This window comes from Salvelinus sp. IW2-2015, linkage group LG3, assembly GCF_002910315.2.
Source record: "Salvelinus sp. IW2-2015 linkage group LG3, ASM291031v2, whole genome shotgun sequence".
NCBI classification, from domain to species: Eukaryota; Metazoa; Chordata; class Actinopteri; order Salmoniformes; family Salmonidae; genus Salvelinus; species Salvelinus sp. IW2-2015.
Genome location: NC_036840.1, coordinates 3,606,497 through 3,613,430, shown reverse-complemented (window position 1 = coordinate 3,613,430; position 6,934 = coordinate 3,606,497).

Sequence of the window (6,934 nt, the reverse complement as noted above, 5' to 3'; positions counted from 1 at the left end):
AGGGTTATTCGGGCTGTCCCCATAGGACACCTTTGGAAAACCCTTTTTGGTTCCAGGTAGAATCCTTTTGGTTCCAGGTACAACCCTTTTCGGTTCCATGTAGAACTATTTTCACAAAGGGACGGCCGAAAAACCCTTTTGGAACCCTTTTGTCTAAGAGTGTCAAGACCACCTCAACACAAAAGTCTAGTTTGACTGATAGATGTTATTCAATAAACACAACGATCATTGCAATTCGTCTGAATAAAATCAAATACTTTCAAGTTAATCCTCAACTCCAAACTAGAGTAAAGCAGTTTAGAGTAGTTTTTCCTGTTCAGTTGAAAATAATACAATTTTCTCAAGAACAGTCCTCCTTTCTAATGAAGCATCGTCATCATCATGATTTAATTAGCCATAGGCCTAAACACTGCTCAACCACGCATTTACCTTTCAAACACACACAACACACACGTTGCACATTGTGCTGCCAATCTCCCAACATGGCTGCCTCCTACACCGGATGTCCGTCCCACCGCTTTCTGATGACCTTTAAATAAGAACACATTAGAGTTGCTAGAATCAATAGCGTATCCTCCAGCTCTGAAGGTGAACGACTGCMAGTTCAGTCACGTCAAGGAAACAACAGCTCTTATAGGCAGYGCTTTGTGATCAAATCTAGGAACCATGATGAACACACAGTACCTCTATATCGAGGGCTCATAGTGTATCTTACCATCTTGAATTCTCTATATTTAGAAAGTGATGAGAGGGAGAGATCTTGTCTGGGGGCCTTTTTAGTGCTGTCAGCTTCATAAAAGAGCAAAAGCACAGTGTTTCCATAAATCAGGGCGGATGGTGGTTAACTACTTACGACAAGTCTGTTCAGAACATAGGGAACAATAGGACGCGGATTGACAAACGGCCAATCTGTCTGAGAGACTCCCACTGATTCAGTCTGTTGTTAGCTTCGATCCACTGTTGTTATAGCGATATAGCTCTCAGCACTCAGATCCTTCACAAGAAAGGTGTTTTAAAACTCCTCGAAGGACCCATATTTCAAGAGAAGGCTTATTTGTGAACAACAACGCTAGAAATATATTGATTGACCTGTGTGGCAGAAAAATCCATAGCTCAGCACTGCAAACCAATCACTAGCGCTGATGACACGGGTTCATGTGTAATGCCTGTGTAATAACTAATAAAAGGAATATAGACAATGGGAATAAGAACCATGTCTAACATCCAGGGATACTGATTCTAGTTCACACTCCAGGGGGGCATGTTATCCCATTCCACATTACATGACTAAAGCCATCAGAGGCTGTGATGTACAGACACTGCAATTGTCCAATCAAGGTGGTAATTGCTGCATTAGCTTTTCAGTGGCGGGCCGGAGCACAAACACGACAGATTCAAATTGAGTGTACCTGTCTAATCTATATTCTGTGTGCATTTGCATGGCATAGGAAACGCAGGAAGAAAACACAGATAACTCAAACGATTCAACATTACTCTGGGCCCACAGGCCACCAATCATTGGCAGACAAAGCATGAAACCTGTGGTTCTCACATCCCCCGGCAGTGGAACACTTCATATTCACAGGCTATCACATGCTGGCTGGGTAAAACGGGCCTTTGTTGAGAGCAAATGAAAAATGTTGCTGCACAGAAGAGGCATGAGGATTACGCTGAAATGAAACACTGAAACTACTGTCATCAAATGACTCACAGTGACACGTTGAAGGAACGGAACTTTGTCGAATGTATCACGTTTACCAATGACAGCCTGCTTTATATTAAAATACAGTTCCCCCAATTCATCATTTCACTGGTGGATTATTTGATGATGGAGTTCAGAGGACATCAGGGTTGCGTTCAATTCACCAAACAGGAGAAAACCTTTAGAAACTGAGCAGGTACTACCTGCACCTGTCCAATAATAATGTATATTTTCCTTTTCTGATTCACAACATTTTCTCCCATTTKTGCCTCATGAAAGCGATGTATGTGACAGCCATGTTTTTTTATAAATGTCCAAAGAAGGTTCTGGGATAATCAAAACGTAAAACTAACTAAATTGACAGTGATGAGTTGCATGTCTGTTCTACCATCTGAAATATTAACGAAAATACACTACATATACAAAAGCATGTGGACACCCCTTCAAATAAGGGGATTTGGCTATTTCAGCCACACCTGTTGCTGTGTATGAAAACGAGCACACAACCATGCAATCTCCATAGACAGACATTGACAGTAGAATGGCCTTMCTGAAGAGCTCAGTGACTTTCAAAGTGGTACCGTCATAGGATGCCACCTTTCCAACAAGACAGTTCATCCAATTTCTGCCCTGCTAGATCTGCCACAGTCAACTGTAAGTGCTGTTATTGTGAAGTGGAAACTTCTAGGAGCAACAATGGCTCAGCCATGAAGTGGTACGCCACACAAGCTCACAGAACGGGACCGGCGAGTGCTCAAGCGCGCAAGGTCAAAATCATTTGTTCTCGGTTGCAACACTCACTACAGTTCCAAACTGCCTCTGGAAGCAACGTCAACACAAGAAGTGTTCGTCGGGAGCTTCATGAAATGGGTTTCCATGRCAGAGTAGCCGCACAAATTTGCGCAATGCCATGCGCAATGCCAAGCGTCGGCTGRAGCGGTGTAAAGCTCGCTGCTATTGGACTCTGGAGCAGTGGAAATTCAGTCTCTGGAGTGATGAATCACGCTTCACCATCTGGCGGTCCGACGGACGAATCTGTGTTTGGTGGATGCCAGGAGGATGCTACCTGCCCCAATGTTTTTCATGGTTCGGGCWAGGCCCCTTAGTTCCAGTGAAGGGAAATCTTAACGCTACAGCATACAATTACATTCTAGATGATTCCGTGCTTCCAAGTTTGTGGCAACAGTTTGGGGAAGACCCTTTCCTTTTTCAGCATGACAATGCCCCTGTGTACAATGCAAGGTCCATACAGAAATGGTTTGTCGAGATTGGAACTTGACTGGTTTGCACAGAGCTCTGATCTCAACCCCATCGAACACTTTTGGAATGAATTGGAACGCCGACTGCGAGCCAGGCCTAAACRCCCAACATCCATGCCCGACCTCACTAATGCTCTTGTGGCTGAATAGAAGCAAGTCCCCGCAGCAATGTTCCAACATCTAGTGGAATGCCTTCCCAGAAGAGTGAAGGCTGTTATTGCAGCAAAGGGGTACGACCAACTCCATATTAATGCCCATGATTTTGGAATGAGCTGTTCGACGAGCAGGTATCCACATACTTTTGGTCATGTAGTACACTTTCAAACTGGATGGCATCCCTCCGCTACACTTGAGGACGTGTTTGATACCCAAATCTCCTCAACTATCCTTAACCACAATCCTCCTCCATGTCATATCTGGATATCCGGATCCTGGTTACCTCAGGCTCGTCACACCAAATCAAGCACCTGGCAGGTCACTTTGCTAAGGTTACGTGCCCTGAACTGAAAGGGTAGGAACTAATGAATCTCTATGAAGCTCCAACCTGAAGCGGGTCTGGGACACCATATGATCTGCCCTGTGGACTACCTGCAGAAAGACTTCCCTCCCAGGGTGGTGCAGCAGCTGGAGACTGCAGCAGCGGTCATGGTTCTGGCACCAGATGACTGCACTCAACTCTGGGAACAAAACAAGCAGCTGGGGGAGCGGTGGGTGGGCTGGCCGTCTTTAAAGGCAGCCAGGCTGTAATTATCACAAATAACATAACCAGGCTAGCGCTAGGAAGTTGGCTCTAACTCGCGGCCAGTTACACTGCTATAGAATCCTGATCCATTCTGACTACAACAACCAGTCCAATAGCCTGAATAAATAGAGAATGTTGTTGGTTCCATACTTCCACCAACCTGGGCTATTTACTCAAAACACTCTTTGTTCATTGGGTAATTGGGTTGTTTTGAATTTGCAATTCTGACCTTGAATTATCATTAGCACAATTGAAGTAATGAATTAAAGGTAATGTTCACCTTGAATAAAAGCAGAATGGTGCATAAAACAAAGGGTGGCATGACCCTTACTAACATAACCGAGTCATTTAAACCCCAATCCCCTCGTAAGACCTCCCTAACTACTAAACCCTCACAACAGTTCCTGTTTTCAACACTGTTATTAGGAGTGACATTCTAATATGCTGTGCTCTGATAAGCCCAGGGGAGGGTACACCTTAGTCACATCAATGGGTCATATTGTGGACCCCTGTAGAGAGAGGAGGTTTTCTCTCCATCAACCAGAGCCACAGCATTACCACCCCTCTGAGTCCTCAAGGTCCCTTACAACACGAGGATAGATGCTCTGATGACTGAATCAGTCACGAGCAAAGGAGACAATGTTGTACCATAAATCAATTCTATCCAGATTAGGTAATAGGGAAGGAGAAATGAAAAACACGTATGGAAACGCTCCACATTTCCCACTACGTATCTCATTCATGTGATATGAATATAGAGTATTTATTTATAGAGGCTGAAGGAGGGGCGGCAATAATATAGACTTTTCTATGCTATAAAAAGCCATATATAAAAAGCCCTGCTGTTTGGCCAAAGCTCATTTACAAGCATGTCGCTACACACGCAATAGAACCTGCTAAAATGATTTGATTTGAGTGAATGCATATGTTGCCTTGAAGTTAGCCGGAGGGGCTGGAGGGACTTCTGCTCAGAAGGGCTTATACAATACCTCTCATTATTTCACACATATTGGCTTAAATACATACAGTAGACTGGGGTTGAATGAAAGTGCTGACACGGTACAGTGTACAAAATGATGTCACTTCTTAGTGAACCTTTGGGAGRCAGCATGGCTATTTTCATTCCTTTGCAATTGTACCATAGTAAGCCATCTTTTTTTAGATCCACCCAGTAGCAGAAACGGTTGCGGCTGCAGTTATGGAAGCTAGCTAGGACACCCCTGCCTTGTGGATGCATGTGGATTTCTCAGCAGTCCTTGAACAAGCATCTTATCCAGTGCAGAGTGGCTATGACATCATGTTCTATTTCTGGCACTCAAGTGGAGCATTCGGAAGCTGAACGGTATCCATTAATGGGGGACCAGCTGCATGTTCCAAAATACCAGGCCAGGCCTTCCTCTCATTCATCTGGTAATTCACTGCTATTCAGAGCACACACTGTTCCCACTTGACATGGAGGGTTCAAGTTGTATTCCAATGAAATAATGCTCATAAAGTCATTAATTATCAGATGCTCATTTTGTTGCTTTAATTTGGTATTGGTATTTTAATTATGAATCTCTTCATTCTAGTTCCCAGCGTATACTCCTCCTAAGAGAGGATATCAAACATACATACATACATACATACAGGGGTGACTTTAGCATGTAAATCTTAGTGGGGCCCAAAACAAATGTGGGATGCATGCCGGAAATGCCACTACACAACACAATACTAAACAATACATTAATTGCACTATAATGGTGACAAACCGTGCCCACAAACTGTTAGGGCCTACATAAAGCTGTCACAACAGCAGAGTCCCAACACCTTACCACTGCTACACCTAGCTTTCAGCGGAGCCTTGTCTGGCAGCGAAACAGTTAATTCAGCCTCATTTACTGCCTTTTAAAAAAAACATAGTTGATATGGCTGACTTGCTTAAACAAATGTGGTTTCTACTGACAATGATGTACAAACTATGGCATAAGGGGACGACAAGCGGATAAGAGGCAATCTGTAATTTAAATTAACACATTAATGAGCGAGCAACGACGGACGTAGTCAATATAACTATTTGTTCAGCACTTTTGATATGTACAGCGACAGAATTCAGAACATGGGCCGTTCTTACAATGTACTCCCTGTACACTAAGTCAGAACCGTAGGATAAATAAAGGGGGCGTATAAGGGGGCATATGGGCTGCAATCAGAGGTGCAGTTTAGTCTAATGAACTTGTCCTCTGCAGCAGAGGTAACCCTGGGACTTCGTTTTCTGTGGCCGTCCTCATGAGAGCCAGTTTCATCATAGCGCTTGATGGTTTTTGCGACTGCACTTGAAGAAACTTAACATTTTCTGAATTGACTGACCTTCGTGTCTTAAAGTAAGACTCTTTGCTTTTTTGAGACTCTGCTTATTTGAGCTGTTCTTGCCATAATATGGACTTGGTCTTTAACCAAAAAGGGCTATCTTCTGTATACCCCCCCACCTTGTCACAACACAACTGATTGGCTCAAATCATTAAGAAGGAAAGAAATTCCACACAATAACAAGGCACACCTGTTAATTGAAAGGCATTCCATAAGACCTCATGAAGCTGGTTGAGAGAATGCCAAGAGTGTGCAAAGTTGTCATCAAGGCAAAGGGTGGATACTTTGAAGAATCTCAAATATAAAATATATTTTGATTTGTTTAACACTTTTTTGGTTACTACATGATTTCATATGTGTTATTTCATAGTTTTGATGTCTTCACTATTATTCTACATTGTAGAAAATAGTAAAAATAAAGAAAAACCCTGGAATGAGTAGGTGTGTCCAAACTTTTCACTGGTACTGTACATACATCTGATACATGTGGTAACTAATGATAATAATAAACAGTAATACATGCGGGTAGCATATACGCTGAGGCTGACATCTGAGCTAGAATTGTTTCTGTACGAGAGTCAAAATAAAAATACCCAGTGGCCCTCTGTGAAGGATGCCATTTTCGAGGCGCAACACTAAGTATTGGTTGTAACCTCATTTCGCTCTCCTCACTTGAGGCCTCTCGACAGCACTGCTCTGCAATTGACTGGGGTGAAGACAGAGAGGCAGAGTTTTGTGGCTGTGTTATAGTGAGACTGGAGCTGTGTTTCTAACCTCAAGGGGAGGTGTGTGTGGGTGTGTGAGTCACAGCCATATTACACCCAGACAGACACCTCCAGAACAGAACACAATGCTGGGAGAGATGACATCATAGAGCTCTGC